This window comes from Canis lupus, chromosome 34 (genome assembly GCF_011100685.1).
Source record: "Canis lupus familiaris isolate Mischka breed German Shepherd chromosome 34, alternate assembly UU_Cfam_GSD_1.0, whole genome shotgun sequence".
Taxonomy (NCBI): Eukaryota; Metazoa; Chordata; class Mammalia; order Carnivora; family Canidae; genus Canis; species Canis lupus.
This window is the reverse complement of record NC_049255.1, coordinates 15,740,702-15,759,000: the sequence shown is the minus strand read 5'-3', so window position 1 is coordinate 15,759,000 and position 18,299 is coordinate 15,740,702. Positions and strand designations below refer to the sequence as shown.

The 18,299-nt window shown below is 37.1% G+C and overlaps 1 long non-coding RNA gene across 3 annotated transcripts in view; it reads right to left on the bottom strand.

Moving 5' to 3' along the window:
- Positions 1-932: 932 nt before the first annotated feature.
- LOC102153935 overlaps positions 933-18,299 on the bottom strand; it is a 31,043-nt gene continuing 13,676 nt past the window's right edge. For 2 of the 3 annotated variants that reach the window (XR_005383545.1, XR_005383546.1), the window contains exons 2-4: positions 11,137-11,276; positions 9,271-9,375; positions 962-1,157 (exon numbers count right to left, since the gene is read on the bottom strand). This is a non-coding gene — a long non-coding RNA (uncharacterized LOC102153935). Of the gene's footprint in view, positions 1,158-9,270; positions 9,376-11,136; positions 11,277-18,299 lie in introns of all 3 variants that reach the window. The other variant, XR_005383544.1, reaches the window with a different exon arrangement.

Here is an 18,299-nt window from a genome sequence, read left to right as displayed (position 1 = left end):
TTGAATTTACTCATTGTTAGAAACAAGCCTTTTGGTTTTCCTTTTGTGCCACTACGACTCCCCACCAAGGGACAACCTCAAGGAGAGTGTAACTAGCAGATAGCCTCCAGATATTGCAACTTGGGATCCCCCACAGCCTTCAACTCTAAGTCTGTACTTTTCTAGGGCTGCTCACAGCCAGGAGCAGCAGAGCAGGGGTTTTGTGAGCCAAGTGTTGTACACCAGGTCATTTCTGCCCAAGGTGGGACCCCTGTAATGGGCAGTGTTTGCTCTGGGACTCTGCACTGCCCCTGGCTGGGACTGCAGCTACACTGCAGTTGGAGGCTCTTCCTACCCAATCCTCCTTCCTTCCCCCTCTCCTTCACAAGTGTCAAATCACTATTGTGTTACAAAGGCTTTTCCTTACTATTCTTGCATGCTTTATCTTTCACAGTGATTTATTTCTCCCTGTATCCCATCTTTACATCTGCTTCCAGAAGTATCTGAACTGACACAGCTCAGACTAGCTATCCTATTGAGGCATGTCATGGCAAAATTGGACCTGAGTACTGACACTTATGAATTCATTCATTTATTCAATTTATTTTACGAAGTTTTTGAACATTTACTATATGCTAAATACCTCTGTACTAGACACTAGTGATGCAGGAATGAACAAGGCAGACAGGATTCATGTTTCGAATAGAATCTACATTTATAAGGAAACTAATTAAATGGTTATTATTTTCCACTTATTTATTATCCCATAAGATTGTGTAGCTCATGAGTATTTCCCAGTTTTTAGCAACTTTGTGTCTAAAAGTTTTCTTTATGTCCTTGTCCTTTCTTCTTTTCCTTCTTCATCTTTTTTCCTCCCTCCCCCTCCTCCCTTCCTTCTTTCTATCCTTTCTTCTTTTCCTACTTCCATCAGAATAATTAATAACACACATTTCTAATGAGAGAACATTTATAGATGGTAGTACATTTGGAGATTATACCTTAAGCTCAATGAGGGCAAAGCACATTTCAGCTTGGATGGGATTAAGGAATGTTGATACATTATCAGCACAAAACAGTAGAAAAGGAGGAAATTTGGGCTGCCAAAATCTGTGACTGACTGCAGGTTTGACTTTATTTTAGAAGGGCTGGTTTCATTCATATCCCAAGGAATTCTGCACCTGGAAAAAATGATACCATTTCTATTTTATTTAATGCTCAATTTGTTTATCTTTTGAGTTTACTTTAAAAAGATGAATAATCTTCTAAAATATAAAAGTTAATACTTCTCTAAATCAGGAGTTGAAAAGTTATGGCCTGTGGGCCAAATCCAGCCTGATGCCTATTTTTGTAAAGTTTTATTGGAACACAGCTGTGACCATTCATTTAAGTATTAGCTCTGGTTTCTTTCATGCTCCAACAGTAGGGTCAAGTAGTTCTGACGAGATGATCTGGCCTGCAAGCCTAAAATGTTTGGCATATGGTCTTTTATTTAAAAAGTTTGTGGGCCTCCTGGGTGGACCAGTGGTTGAGCATCAGCCTTCAGTCCAGGCTCTGATCCTGGGGTCCTGGGATGGAGCTCTGCATCAGGCTTCCAGTAGGGAGCCTGCTTCTACTTCTGCCTATGTCTTGGCCTCTCTCTCTGTGTCCCTCATGAATAAATAAATAAATAAAATATAAAAAAAATTTGCTGGCCTCTGGTCTAAATATTTTTATCCTGCTGACCCTGTTAAATGTGAAAAACTGATAGCTTTAACATAATAAGTAACCCAAAATATAAGCATTGATTCCATCTTTAATTGCACTCTTTTCACTTTATATTAAATCCATAAGCTATTCTCCTAAATAATTTAAACATCCCTCTCAAATAAACCAAACATGAAAAATATCACATTGATTACAAAATATCATAGTGATTACAAAACTCAGGGAAAACTGTTACACTAAAACTATTTATCAAAGTACTAATGCCATGGATTTGAGTTTGTTCTTCAGTACCTTTGTTGATCTTTTTTTTTAAAGATGTTATTTATTTATTCATGAGAGACATATACAGAGAGAGGCAGAGACACAGGCAGAGGGAGAAGCAGGCTGCCTGTGGAGAGCCTCATACAGGACTCAATCCCAGGACCCGGGGATCATGCATGACCTGAGCCAAAGGCAGACGCTCAACCACTGAGCCATCCAGGTGCCCCTCTTTGTTGATATTCTTATTCTTAATTTTGATTTTATATCTTTCTCAAGATGACCTTCCTGTCTGCTATAATTAAACAGATATTATTTCTATGATTGCAGTTATCTTCCTAGTTACTGTAATATTACCAGATACCAAGAGGGGAAAACAAAACTAGCTAAATCTGCAAGGTCTGGATTGATTCCTGATGAGACAACTGGACAGCCCAAGTTGAATGAAAGCCAAGTCTGTGATCATTGAAACATTTTTTATGGTTAAGTCTTATGCTTGGTAGTTAATAGTAGAATGTTAAAATTCTTCACTTTTTCCTTTTTTTTTTTTTTGAAATCTGATGTACCATCTTAAAGTTGGGTATTATTATTTTACCATTGTGATATACTGCTCTAGTTTGGGAATTACTATAGCCAAATTATATGTCAAATTAGTTTTTAATTTTAATTAGTATGGTCAGACAGAGATTTTCTCTACTAAGCATCAAGAGATCAGGTTTGCTCAACTAATTCTCATCTTTGGAATCTAGGTCTGATTATTCATGATGTAACACACCATAAACCTTTTTTTTTTTTTTTAATTGTGGTAGGTGATCACAAGGACTGATCAACTGATAAACTCTTCTTATAGTTGTTTATTTTCTGTGACCACTGATGCTAATCAGTCCTTACTGTTGGTATTGTAACTATCTTTTCTGGATCTGTTTGACTTCTTATACTTTCCTATGTGCATTCCTTGCTGTAGACAAGTACGTACAGTTAGAAACAAGTACTAGGCTAAAATTTAAAAAATATACATATCTTTATAGGAATAAGGCAAAATACCTACTTACATCAATATTTCATTACTTATTAAAATGAAAATATTATTTTTATATTGCAACTACTTTTGCCTACCTTATAAACTAAGTTTTTTCTTTTCAGTGCCATAATGAATTCTGTTTCCACAGATTCAATTGTTCTAACTAACAATAGTTGTTATTATATTTTTGTCTGGTTTGGAGGTTTGAATTATCACAGCTTGGTGAGTAGTAGCTCCTTCAGCTGGATCTGTTGTCTTTTCAGCACACTCTGTCATCCTAGAAAGAGTCTTGATCTTCTATAGCCATAGATGTACTATCATCATTTTAACTTATTCTGCCCTAAGACATGAAGTTAGACACCCTTCAAAGAGTCCTGGTTCCTTTGAGTGGGATTTGAAACCATAAATTATACCTATGGGCTCATGGTGGCAAGTTGTACATGCAAGTGCTGCTGCTAATAGATGCAGGACTTTTAGTAGCAGGCTGGGAGAAATATTTTTAGGAGTATGATCTACATCAGATTTTTTTCTAAATTAAAAATTTTAATAATGTTAAGTTTTCGTATTGTATTGGTAATATGAATTGAATCGCACAAATGTGTTTCATAAACCAGGGCTTGTTTCTATTCAGTACCAATATTCTCTGGCTATGGTGGGATCTGTGGTTTTTGACCCACCCAGGAGCCCTTCCCCTCTTATTGTTAATAATACTCCAATTTTCCTTCGCTTCCTTCTTTCCGTGCTGTTCTAATATGACAGTTATGTGTATTACCTATACTCCTTGGATGCATGTCTAAGGTAAGAATATTCTTGCCCTCCCAGGAGTTGAAATCTTCATTGAGTAGACGCTGACACAAAGCTCTGCAATGAGTCTTTCCAATGGCCATCCCCTGAAGAGATCATCTGTTAATGCCTATTTTCTAATTTTCTGGAGCATCTTTGATCCTATCCTTCTCAAGACCTGATTGTTTGCTGTTTTGTTAGATTCTGTAATTTATTATTGTTAATTATTATTAAAATTGCTTAAGTTAACCAGAGTCCATTTCTATAATCTGTGACTAAGTAATCCTAATTTATATGCCCATTTTGTGGGTGGGTATGGGGGTTGCCAGTAGCTTCTAACCATGGTAGATTCTAAAAATAATTTGTGTGATGACATAACTAGTTCATTTAGAGAAAATTTCAGTCAGTAACGAGGGATGTGTGGGTCTTTTTTATTTACAAAACAGGATTTTTTTTGAAGCACATTTTTGTCTCTATATTTATGTGTATAAATATTCTTAGGGTTATTTATTTTCATTTGAAAAAAGACAGATTGTTCATAATTTGTCATTTTCAGAAAGAAAGAATGGAGGCCTTCTTTGAGTAAATGGCTGCATAACTTCACCACTCTGCCCAAGTGAACTGAGATTGCATATCTTATATATTACACAATAATTAGACAATTACGTAACACAATTATTTGGACTCTTGTCTTCATAAAGGAGAAGACCAGAGGAAGCTTTGGTTGTTTCTCTTGATATGTTGGTGTGGAGATTTGTTCACAGGTGATGATTTTAGGATATCAAATGTTTGAACTTCTTTGAGTTGAACTGTATATATCCTACCATCAAGAGGGCTGTGTTTTCTCCATCTCTGAAGTGCTATTCTCATTTCCTGTGTTTGGTAGATGATAATGACTGAACTTGAATTTTGTTGGGTAAACAATGATTAATAGCCATGACTCCATGAGATCACAGTCTAGGTAGGGTACCCGTTGCATTCTTTGTTCAGTTATTTGTTTTCAAATTGTCGGCTCAATCTTTAGGTTGTGTGTAGTAAGCCATGCCAAATGATAGGTACAACCGCAGCTACCACATATTGAGTGTACTATATCAGGCACTGTATTAGGCAGTTTGTAAAAAGTGTGTTCTATGTTCACCAATATCCTTGGTAAGTATTGTTATCACCATTTTATAGACAAGAGGACTGGGATTCAAAGTTCCATGATTTAACATAGGTTTCCCTACTCTGCTTTTTGACAACTTTTTCAAATGAAAGATATCCTAATCCTGCATATTTGTACAGAGATGTCACATAAGAGCCTTGATAAATAATGGGATAAAAGCAAGACATGTACCGATCTATTTAGCCCTTATTTCAGTCATTTTCTCATCTCAAATTCTTTAACCCTATTCTTTTATTACATCCAAGCATCCAACACATTTTCCAAATTAGAAATCTGAAAGTCATCCTTGGTCTTTCCTTCTTTTTCACTCTCTTTTGTTAGATTGGTTATCATATCTTGTCAGAAATATAATTTGAATATGACTATTTATCTTCCTTTCTATTGCTGTCATTGTAGTTCAGTTTACCAGGATCTCCTTTTTCCAATAAGGGGATTAATGTAATAATATTTTAGCTGTACCTAAAAGGAAATATCTCAGGTAATATATGCTTATGCAGACCTATTGGAGCCAGGCATTTTGGGGAATTATTTGTGATCCTAAAGGGATATGGAAGAGGGTGAGACTAAGTGATAATGGATGGTCCTAGACCTGGATGAGAGACCATCTATGGAACAAGAGTACAGATTGGGGTGGTTCATTTTAGTGGGAGGCTAAAATCATTATGGAACCCTTTGAACCAAGTATGAGAGATTAAATTAATAAGCAGGAAATGGAGCCAGTTTTGGATTTGGGGCTTAACAGATCAATGTGCCATACTTTTGAGGCAAGGTAAATGTATTAACAGAACAATGGATGCTAGCATTATTATATGAGGAGAAAAGAGCGTGATAAAGTCAGAGAGATGAAATGGTGACTTTCTTAACATTTACTGTGTTCTAAGTAGGACATGTTTGTTGAATTATATAAAGGCTATATATTCTCACTTATATGGTATCAAAGTCTTCCCAGGCACTCAAAGTGCCTGGGCAACATAGACCTTTAGGAGCTAAGGGCTTGAAGCCGAAGTATTAATTCTATGAGTTTTGTAATGCTCTTTGGCCATAATTTTTCCTTAGCTAGAGATTTGAAAGTGGCCAATATTGTGCTCAAGCAGATTGGGTCATGCCCATTTTGGATATCCAAAAGCAGAATAAAAGATAAGTAACAGAATTATAGGTAGCCAGATCAGGTGTGATTTTTATAAAAGATGAAATGAAAGAAGTCAGCTTTATATGAAAAAGACTTTAAAAGCAGAGAGAGGGACGCCTGGGTGGCTCAGTGGCTGGGCATTTGCCTTTGGCTCAGAACGTGATCCTGGAGTCCTGGGATCCAGTCCCACATTGGGCTCCCTGCATGGAGCCTGCTTCTCCCTCTGCCTGTGTTTCTGCCTCTCTCTCTGTGTCTTTCATGAATAAATAAATAAAAACTTAAAAAAAAACAAAAACAAAAACAGAGAGATCCACCACTGTAAGTGAAATACCATTAGATGGAATCCACAAGGGTGAGGCTGATGGTTTTTGCTAAATCACTATGGATTATATTTACCTGGAGTCCCAGTTCATTGTGTAGTAGATGGGTGTTGGGAGAGAAGTAAAAACAGTGGATTCCTTATCAAATAACACACTTCACCTGGGAGAGAAATGTTATGGGTCTCTCATAGCCAGGATGAAACAGTATTTCATTGAAAACATTCTCTAAACTCACGAGGATCCGGATTTCTAAATTGGTTTCAATTAAATATATTTTTTCTCTTCTAAGAAAACAACATACACCTATAATCTCTTCTAACTATTGGCACATCTGTGATGCTATAGCACTCTACATCTTCCCAGTGGCTGCAATTACACACATCAAATTTCAGGATGACTACAAGGTAAGAGTCTAGAGGTAAAAGGCTACCACTTATGGTTCCCATTTTGCTCTCATGTGTCACAGCCTTTATTTTCGGAAGTTATTTAGAGAAACAGTCATCAGCTAACAAAACCATCTGTTAGTTAACAACAGCAAAATATGAGGCTATTTCAAAATGGCATGGGGCATTTCAAGTTAAGGGCAGACGGGTGCCAACTATTTTTTCTCTTTAGTCTTTCCTTGTTAAAAAAAGAATGCATTTGTTATCAAAGCCAGTTTGGCTAATGTGCTTTCACCTCATACATATCTAGAAATCAAAGCTGCCTCGAAAGTTATTTGAGGGTATGTTCTCCCTTTGGAGCCCATTTTGCTCTAGTCATGCTAATAGGAATTTCATGTGTGTGTCAAGAAGACAATATAGCCTTTATGCAATTCAACCAACACGTCCTACTTAGAACATGGTAAATGTTGGGAAAGCAAAAATGGTCTTGCTGGATAGATTTAGTAAAATTCTTCACCTTTGTTTTTTCTGCATGACTCCATTACTTTTTCCAGCTGGGACAGGAGGAGTGGTAGATGAAGAATCTCTGTACTCCTCCTTTTCCCTTAGCCAGATAGTTTCCCAAATCAGCTAAATATAACTCCATTTATTGTCATGCTAAAATGTTCTATTTAGCTGTGTTTAACTGGATATCATGATTCCATGGGCTGACCCTTCGCTCCTGGGAAGTCGTTTTAAATTCAATCCCGGCAAAGGAAAATCCTTCCAATTCGTTGGCTGTGAAAGGTCACAAGTGAAATGTGTTTTGATGGTATCTGCCTATGGTTTAATTCTCAGTAAACCTGAGCACTAACTGGGCCTCAATTGTGCTTTGTCTTGGGAATCTGAGTTCTAAGAAGCCTGGGAGAGCTGAGTGGGAGATGTGGGGCTGAGTTGCCGGCATCAGCCAAGGGTACACAAAGGTACCAGCTGAAAGGTGAGGTATATGGTGCTAAGTTAGGTCAATGTTGCCTCCTTTCTGAGCTGATGGAGGATTCAGACTAAAATATATAGTTTCTCTCCCTGTTTCATTTGATCTCTTTAAGAGGGACATTTCCCACTTTCTGGGAGGCGGAGAGGGCTTAGGGTGAGATAGGGAAGGAACTAGAAGTGTGTGAACCAGTCAAGAGGAAATTGGAGTATCCTGAAAATTTAGCCATTTTAGGGTCCAGAGCATAAACACAGTCTTCTGAATCTGGATATTCCCTTTTATGATCTATCTCTTTTCATATTTCAATAGCTGGTGGATTCCTCACTATCATCATTATGTTGATTTTCAACCAAAAAATACTTTTATTAAATCTCGTCAAAGACTATCCCCCTTAAAAAAGATCTTATTTCACCAAGAAATATTAGGATTTCTTTTGGAAATTTTTGAAGAGTTCAGCGAATGGGATATTGAGGTGAAGTTTCCAGGCTTCTATTTTGTTTTGTATTAACTCTATTTCAGAGTTATAGTCACTCTGTGCTATAATTTTTCAGTCAAGTATATTTCTCAGTTAGAAAGAAGCCTAGGGAGCAATTTGTCCTTTCCACTATCCCATTGCTCCATTATACACATACTATACTCAATTCCATAAGTATTCAATGTCTCCTGAACACAAACTTGCAATTCTATACTTCTATGTCTGTGTTTATGTTGCTCCCTCTTTCTGATATGTTTTCATGTTTTCATCATTCATGCACAAAAGCCAAAATGTTACCTCTTTCTATGAAGCCAAAAGACTTTTATCCCCCTCACTCCCCTATTCTGTGGAGAAGGCAAGCATGGCTTCCATGACACTCTGTCTATGTATCCATTATCCCTTGTCCTATGTTAGCACATCTAACATCTGTCCTGTGTCTCCCATTCAACCCAGCTCTCTGAGGGCAGGAGCTGGGTGGCTTTCTTCATTTTTATACTTCAGTGCTTAGCTCAAGGATTACTCCCAGAAGAGGAGTCTTTAGCCTTTTGGGAGTAATCACAGAAGTATGAGCAGTCAGGCCTTTGATATGAAGGTGAAGAAATGAAATGATGTTTTTTATATCAAATGTGTCTTGAGAGTTCATAGCAACCACCAGAGTAAGCAGAAAGCAAACACTCATTCACTAAAAGCCATAAAGGCAGTTCTCTGATAATAAGTGAGAAAAGTTGTGCTTCCCCTTCCTCCTCTTCTTTGTGTTGTCAGTTTTACTTGGTAATACTGGTTGTAGCGAGAACTCTTGGAATGTTAACCCAAAGTTCAGATAGGAGAAACGGAGGTGGCTCTAAGTGTGGGGTGGAGGCAGTTATACTTGACCTCATTTTCCCAGCTTCTCATTTTCTTCTCCATTCCTGGCTCTATCACCTAGTAGACTGCAGATCAGTTCTGATTCCTGAGCTTTCTCGAGAGGATAAAAAAGTTGACGATAAGTAGACCCCTGAGGTAAGCCATGTTCTATAGAGAAAGCATTCAGTGATCTAGTCACAGTTGATAGAACAAGCTCCACACACTGTCTGCTTTACTTACCATCAATGAGATCTGGCATTTAGTGACCAAGGGGGGTGGTCTTGAGTGTTCATGGAAGTCCCAAATCACAGCACTCTCTGTCCCTCATCAGGGTAGGGCCATTCTCTGAAATTGGTTTAACCCATTATAGTCAGGATTGTGGTTGGAAGAATTCAGTCAGTTTGGTTTAAGCAAAAAAACCCACCAAATATCGTGGTAGATCAGAGACTCCGGTTTGAATGCTACACAACTAGAAACCATAGCTAATTATGCCACAAGGGCCTTTGTTGGCAAAAGCGCCACTCCTGACATCCCATGCCTCAACTCCATAGCTCAACAAACATTGGGCAGTTATCATCAATCACATAAGGGACTAGACACCAGGAACTCCATTGCTTCTTGCCCTCTAAGACTTGGATACATTTGCTACAGGTTCTCTAGAAGGTGAATTTCACAGGTCTTCTTCACATTGCTTACTTTTGAATATAAGTCTCGCATGGCTGCATTTGATTCGTGAACACAAGGTCTCCGGTGCAGCTAAGGAGTTGGGGGGACTTATTTTCTTGTTTCTACCTTAAGGAAGTCAAATTTATGGGACAGAAAATGTCTAAATATTTCAAGGGCTCTCAGAAGGTGCTGAGCAACTGGAAAATGTGACAAAAATCTACTATGTCCTGTAAGGCACTAACATTTTTATTTTAACTAATATAAAACAATACGGCATGGTTATATCAAGTTCCTTTATCTGGCAACTTAGTAGTATGTGAAACTTTTTTTCTGGGTTTGAGGTATAGCTCACTTTTCCCATTCCTGACAGATCTCTTTCTTAACTAAGGATGTTGCTTTTTATCACCTTCGTCACATTATCTTTTCTCCAGAATTCATTCTTCCACATATTGTTGGGGATCTTGATGCATGGAATATGTTTTCTACTGGAGACTTTCAAGTGGGACTTTAGATACCAACCCTTGTGGCTGTGGCCCACCTCTGGTATGGGACTTTTAGTTGCCAATAATTTTCTGAGCCATATCTCAGCTCACGACTCTTTGAAATCATATCTTTGATTCTTTGGGTTGCCCTTTAAGACCAACCACTACACCTAAGTGAGTTTGCCCTAGCCCTAGAATTGAATCTTAGTGAGCAGATCTCTGCTCTGATATAGCTTGAATTTTCTTCATAGGGTCAATATACCTTGCTTATGAAAGGTAGGCAGAAATATAGAGATCTGACAATGTAGATTTCTCAAATTAAAATAATCTCGTCTAGTGATTTCAGCTATGCTGTCAGTTCCTCAATATCCAGTATCATGTTTTAATCATTAGCCATCCATATATTCCCAGTGCTTAGTATTACATCTGACATGCCGCATCATACAATTCACCCTGGTTGAATGTATGAACAAATGAGAGACTGCAGATTGCATAAAGGCCACAGTATATTTCAGCATCACAGACTGATCACTCAATCATTCATTTAGCAGATAATTTTTGAGAAGCTGCTTTTCTGTGCAAAGCACTACAATAAATACATTGGAAATCTGAAATAGCCCTAATGTTACTAATAATTATAACCATGGCCAACATTTATTGAATACTGACTAAATGACAAGCACTGAGCTGTATCATGGGCATCCACTTCTCACAACAACCCTATGAAGCAAATATGCTATTATTATTATTATTCCCATTTACAAGGGAAAGAACTGATTCTCAGAAAAGTTAAGCAAGTGAAAACAGGTTGAGGATATGTTTACATGGTAGAGTTGGGAAGGTGCAAGAGCCATCTGGAATGTCTTAAATATCACAGGGCAACATATTCGTGGTACTCAAATTCCATTCAAAGAGCCCTTGAGTGCTAAATGGATACAGCTGGGGAATCAGAACTTACCTGGTGACCTTTAGGCAATCTGCATTTTTACCAGTAAGGAACTCTGCTTTATTCTTCCATCCATCCATTCAACAAACATGAATGGGACGCTTGCTGTGTGCCAGGAACCGTGGTGAGCATTGGAGGTGGGTTAAGGAGGGCTGGGAGAGGGGAGACATGTAAAAAGATCATAATAAGAGCTATAATAGAGATGTGAACATATTTCAAAGGAATATTTTCAACATTTTACCATTACGTATGACATTGGCAGTAGGTGCTCCTGGTTACCCTCTATTAGGTAAAGAAAGATCCTTTCATTCCAAGGGTTTTTAAAAAAAATCTTGAAAGGATTTGCATTTATTTCAAATGTTTTCCTACATCTATTTGGATGATTTTTCTACATTTATGGAGATGGTTTTTCTTCTTTTGCTTATTACTGTGGATACACAACAATTACCCATAATATATTATTCTCTAATATTAAACCAACCTTGCATTTTTAGCATAAAATATATTCATATTTTTATAGACCTCTTCAGAGTTTCTTTTATTTTTTAATTTTTAAAATTCTGCTGCATTCACTTGCTAAGTTGTATGTTTGTAGAATTTATCTCTAGCTCCATAGTTTTTAAATCTATAAGCAAAGAATTTTCATTCTATTAATTTATTATCTTTTAATTTATATAGCATGTGTATTTATGGCCTTCGTTAATATTGCTTATTATTCTTTCTCTCTTTTTTCTCGATTAACATTACAAAAAACCTTTCAGTTTTATTTTGGTCTTTATAAAAATTTTAGTCTTTTAAATGACCTTACTTTGGTTGCTTAATTCTAAATATTTTATAATTTTGTGGTATGTTTTACACATTAATTTTGAAACTTTTGTCTACTGTAAGCATTTAAACCTATGTTTCCTTACAAGAAATGCTTTAGCTGTAACCCTTAAGTTTTGATATATTGATTTTTCATATGTAATTATTTTGAAATATTATATAATAATCTGATTTCCATTATGGTTTCTCTTTTGTCACTAATTTTCTAAAATGTATTTAAAAATTTTTAATGAGTAGATTTTTATTTTGTTCTTTTGAAAAAGTTGTACTTATTACATTGTTACCTGCTGATGTGGTCTGTAGAGAGTCTTTGAAATTTATTAGACTTGCTTTATAGCCTAATCCATGGTTAATTTTTGTAAATAGCCCCTGTGTATTCAGCAAGTAGCTGGATTGAGTGTTCTATAACATATCCTTTAGATTAGGCTTGTTATGTGTGTTCAAACCTATATCCTCGCTGTTCTTTGTTTGCTAGATCTATCAATTACAGAAAGAAGTATGTTTGAGTGGGTGAACATATACATTTTTCTTAATAGATATCTCAATTTTGTATTCATAGATTTTGAAGCTATAACACATACTTAAGAGTTTAACATTGTAATATGTTCTTAGTGAATTGAAGCTTTTTATTATTATGTAGTGACCATTCTCATTTCTAAAATGCTTTTTACCTTAAAGTCAATTTTGTATGATAATATGGTTACACTGGCTTTCTTTTGGCTGGTATTTGCTTGGAAAGAAATGGTTACAAATGGTGAAGAGAGGCTAATGCTAGATGATGAGATGAAAGGTATGGAAGGTAATTGTTATTTTCTTTATACTTTTCAGTATTTTCCAAATTTTATTTGAAAAGTATATATTACTTTTATAAATAGAAAAAATTATATTTAAAAAATTTTAATTTAAGAAATGACAGTGTCAAAAGAGGTCCTCCTTTTTGAACAGGCTTTAGTGCTTTGGTACCAGATTCTGAAACAGCTAAATATGCATACAACCGAGTTTTTAATGCCCATATGGGCAGCTTTTAGCCTTGAAACCTTTTTTATGAATTATAGGCCAAGAAAGAAAGCCAAATAGAGCCATATTCTGTCTTGCCTGCTGGATAGTTTATTATTAGGCGTGATGAAATGTAAAGTCTTACCTAACCCTTCCAGGAGAATTACTGGCCCCCTTCTGGATTTTCATAGCTCACTGAAGATGTGAATCTAGCACTCATCGCTTATACCTTGTGAACTTTGGTTTGCTGGGGGCAGGAATCTCCTTTTCTGGATGAATTCATGATAAGCCAGCAAGATCTATCAGACAGGAATCATGGTTTGCTGGAAGCAAGATCCAGGAGAAAGGTAGGTGTCTGGGGTTGTAGGGCTGGACTCCTGAGCTTGACTTACCATCTTTGGGACCCAGTGTTAAGGCACAAGAAATGCTGGTCAATGGTGCTAAGGCAAGCTAGTGTTTACTAAATGGAAACCTCTTTACAAACACTAATCCTTGTAACAATCCTGTGAGGAAATAAGTGTTGTCTTTTGTAGCAAATTGTATGGATTGTATTGCTTCACCTGTTCCAACCTCTTGTGGTGTGCTTTCCTGATCTACAGAGGCTGTACAGCTAAAAATGACATTTCCCACATGCTCTTGCAGCTATAATTTTTGATGCAATTTCAGTTTTATCACTTGCACTCTCATGAGACTTGGATTAGTCATAGGGTTAAATATAGGGACAGAAATTAGGCATGAAACATCTATATTGCTAGTGAAGAAGATGCCAGAGGTTAAGTGGTTCTAAGGGCTGGAAGCTGTACCTGGAAACAGCACAGAGCTTGATCATCTAGCCCTTCAAATGATTTGAGAAGCTACTCATACTCGGTAATAAACTCCTTTTTGTTTTAATAAATTATAGTGGATTTTGCCGTTTATAATTGTGCTCTGACAAATACACCCATTGTGCAGCAGAGAAAACTCATAGTTGGAGCTAGGAAGTGACCTCTTCAAGGTCACAAAACTAATGGGTGGCAGAGAGGGACTGTGAGTGTAGGTCTTCTGATGGCAAGTCAGGGCTCCTTCAGTAACAGGTCAAGCACAGAATCAAGTAACAGGCCATGGAAGCCTCCAGGATCATTAAGATGGTACTGAGAAACCATATATGCAGATTGAAGGTCTGAGTTCCACAGTCACACTCTGACAACATTACTAGGTAGAGGCTGCTGCCACTCCTCATGGGCCTGGGCTGGAAGTAGATGGCTTTCCACTACCACCACTTTCTTTATTGGTTCCTTCTTGTGATCTTTTAGGTCTTTCTACTAAGTATTACTTGCCCTCCTGTATTTTTGTCTTAATATCAGGATCCCACACAGTTTTGGTTCCTCATTCACCTGTGTCTACATTGTACTGGGTGCTCCTTTACTGCTCTTAGAATATTTTATTGCTTCTTCAAAACTTGTTGGGGATGAAGGAGGCAGTAATGTACCTATAAGCTGATAGGCAGATAAGCAAATATTGATTTACGATTATCAGATTACCCTTCTGTCTCCCTCTAAACTATTTTAAGTACCTGTCTTGTCCATATCTGCCCATTGTTGTCTTATATATGGCTCTTCTTATAATTTATAATTATTTTATTTGGGGGTGGTGGTGGTTATGTTTGTTTTCTTTTTTCTTTTCCATGCTAGAAAATAAGTTACATGGGGTCAGGGTTCATGTCTATTTTGATCAACTTATATTTGAAGCCCTTAGCCCAATCCTGGCACAAAGTATTTGAAAATGTTTACTGAGAGAATTAATGAATAAATGAATGAAAAAAAGCAAGGACCATATTTTGTTTTTTCATCTTTGTATTTTGGCGTCCTTTCAGAACCTGACGAATAGAGGGTGTGGGCTTATTTTAACAGAAAAAGAAGCTAAAGTATGTATACATGACTTACATTAATGAATATAATTTTTTTTTGTTTCAATGTTTTCAAAACTGGAAACTTTGGGTTGTTCATATTCACTCCACATGTAGCTATAGAGTTGGTTGATAAAGATAGATAAGAAACAAACCTTTCACAGCTTCAATTTTAGAGAGGATCCAGAATATTGTATATCCTTAATACATTTTCTAAATGAATAAATAAATGAAGGAAGTAATGTTAAATTTCTGGGCCTTTTTCTACCTGAAAAAAGGACAAATAGCACTTTTAGCCAATAGGGTAATTGTAACCAGACCGCATTGCTTGAATGCACCGGGCATTTTTGTACATAAGACAATATTTCCTAGATGGTGTTCTCTCTGGATGTTTATTTGGCTAGTCCTGGAGAACAATGATCTGCAACAGCTTTGTCTCTGAGTGTGGCTGGTAGGCCTAAGCAATGTCTTTGGACACCACTCAGACAGTTGAGTCAGTCACAGGACAGAGTAGAGAGAAGGGGAATGGGAAAGTGAGAAAAAAAAAAGAAAAAAATGAAATGAGAGAGGTCAGGTGATGAGACCAAGGGAAAGAATGGAAGAGAAAAAGGGAAGAGATATAATGACAATGGACAAGGCTAGTGACACCTGCCACTTATCAAATGCCTTTCATAGAGATTCTATGTTTTGTTCAACATATATATTATCTCTAATTTTCATAACCTGTCAACAATGTCAGTAACATTTAAAGATTTAATTAATTAATTTATTTGAGAGAGAGAGAACATGAGTGGAGGGAGGGGCAGAGGGAGAGAGATCTCAAGCAGACTTTCTGCTGAGTGTGGAGCTGGTCATGGGGCTCCATCTCACGACCCTGAGATCATGAGTTGAGTCAAAACCAAGAGTCAGAAGCCTAGCCAACTGAGCTACTCAGATGCCCCAATGTCAGTAACATTTATTATTTTTATTGTGCAGATGGGAAGACAGACTCAGATGTTAATAAGTGCCAGTCACACACTACTGAAAAGTAAAGGCAGGATTTGCTCTCAAGAGTTTCTGGCTCAAAGTCATAGTATGTTCACCTGGTGAGCAATGACAGAGATCCACCACTAAGAACCTTATGCCTCCCATGGGGCATTTGGATTATAGATTGCTGTAGATTGTCAACCTGCTACTCCAGGAACATCTAGGTATCAACAGTTTAGAGTAGATATCTATTTATCTGTGTGTGTGCTCGCACACATGTGCATGACCATGCAAGCACACACACACACACACACACATACACAGGACTAACTAGAAAAAGAGAAAAGAAATATTTGCTAATTTTTTGTGTACACTTTGACCAAAGCCTTCTGGAATAAATACTTAACAGAAAAGAGACTTAACAGATGACAAATAGGGTGACATTTTCAAATGCCATAATTCCAGAAGTAAAGTAAAACCCCTGACTCCAGCCTCATCCCCCACATGTCGTGAGTAGAGAAAACAAAGCCACGTAGACCAAAAAAGCAACAGGAAAATAACAAGCAAAATTGAGGGCCATGTAAATATTTTCTGAATGTCCGTTCCCTAAAGGGTTGAGGTCAGACATATGGTTCTATTCACCAAACCCTAAACAAAAGACTTGGGCTATTTTATGCCCTGATCATTATTGTTGGTTACATTAAAGCCCGATCAAAAAAGTGTAATGGAATATTAATTTCAGTTACTGTAGCTAATTGAAAACATAGCAGGAGTTGTGACTATGGAAAATGGAGTGAGAACACTCAGATGCACGTCCAAGCCTAGCCTAACTCTTTTCAAGTTGGGCAGTAGCATATTTTTGAGAAGTGGCCATTATCCTTGGAGTCTATACTTAAGCACATCAGGACAAACACTTGGCTTGGGAAAAAAGACAAGCAACTAACTCTGAGCTATCAGGAGACTTCAAAAATTCAAGTCCAATTTTAAAACTATCAGTTGTTAATTTGTTCACATGAAAGGCATTGCAAAAATATATAATCCTTGCCAAGCCAAGGACTGCATGGTTTTCATCTTGCTGTCCCCAGTTTGAAGCCTACATCCTAGCATCTAGGGGACGCTCAGCAATAATTGTTGGGTGAATGTGTGTATGATTGTTGACAACCTTTGTTTATTATAACAAATGAGAGGGCTCTCTTTCGTAGACAACTGGCTTTTTTCCTAAGTGAAAGTGCAGACCAACAAGATTTGGGAGAGAGAAGACAGCTCTACTTTAGCTTGATATACAAATCTGAGAGATGAAGAATGTGAACATGACTTTTTGTCTGTTTTGTTCATTGCTATATTTCCAGTGCTTAGAACAGTACTTGGCACATGTGAGATACCAATAAATATTTGTTAAATTAATGAATAAATGATTAGCATGGAGTTGGAAGGAGAGAATGAGTTAAGCAAAGGAGACAAAGTAGAGAACTCAGAACTTCACAGTGTATTTTATTTTATTTTTTTAGAGAGGGATGGGGGAGGGGCAGCGGGAGAGGGAAACAGAGAATCTTAAGCAGGCTCCATGTTCAGTCTGATGTAGAACTCGATTCCACAACCATAAGATCACGACCTGACTCTTAATCACTTAGCCAACTGAGCCACTCGGGTGTCCCCACTGTGTATTTTATGTCTCTGCTGAATTATCCATTTTCAAACATCAGGCATACTCTTATTTGATATAAATACAACAATCCCCTCCTCAAATCAGTATGATCTGCCTTGTGGAATTATTTGGGATTACTTGGGATCTTTTGATGAACATGAGGGACTAGGGTAATGCTTTTAAAGACATCAGTTTCAGCAACTTAGTGAAAGTTGTTCTACAATCACTTAACATGCATAGGGGACATATTCAGGCAATGCCAGTCATTTTCATGTTACAGGAGAATGGTGTGTCCTTAAGAAGAATTTGTATTAGGTTTCTGGGCTTTGTACTCTCAACCTCCATTACCTACTTATACTCCTTGATTTTTTCCAAGAAAAGGCTACTTCTACTCATTTTTATTAAAGTAAATATACTTTACTGATTATCAAAGGCCAATGATACAGAGGATATACATGAGAGGCCATGTTTAAGTAGCACTGAGAGAAATGTTCTTATGAAGAATGCTCCTAGGGTATGTCCTTAATCTATACTTGACAACATAATGGAGTGAAACACTAGCAAAAAAGAAGCTGGGTGCACTTTAGCAGGAGTTATTTGTATGGAGTAGAAAAAAATGTCATCAATATTCAATCATTACCCTATATGGCATTTGATTTTTCTTTATAAAGCGACTGTGTGTGGTATTCTGTGTTATGTGGGTGGCATTATTTTGGCTTTTTCAGGCAAGTTTATATATGTTGTTTGTTGTCTTCTCCTTTTGTTATACACTTAACCATCAATTTAAAGAGGGAGAAAAGACTGTTGAAACAACATTTATTTTCATTTATACAAGTACCACATTTTCTGAATCCATTT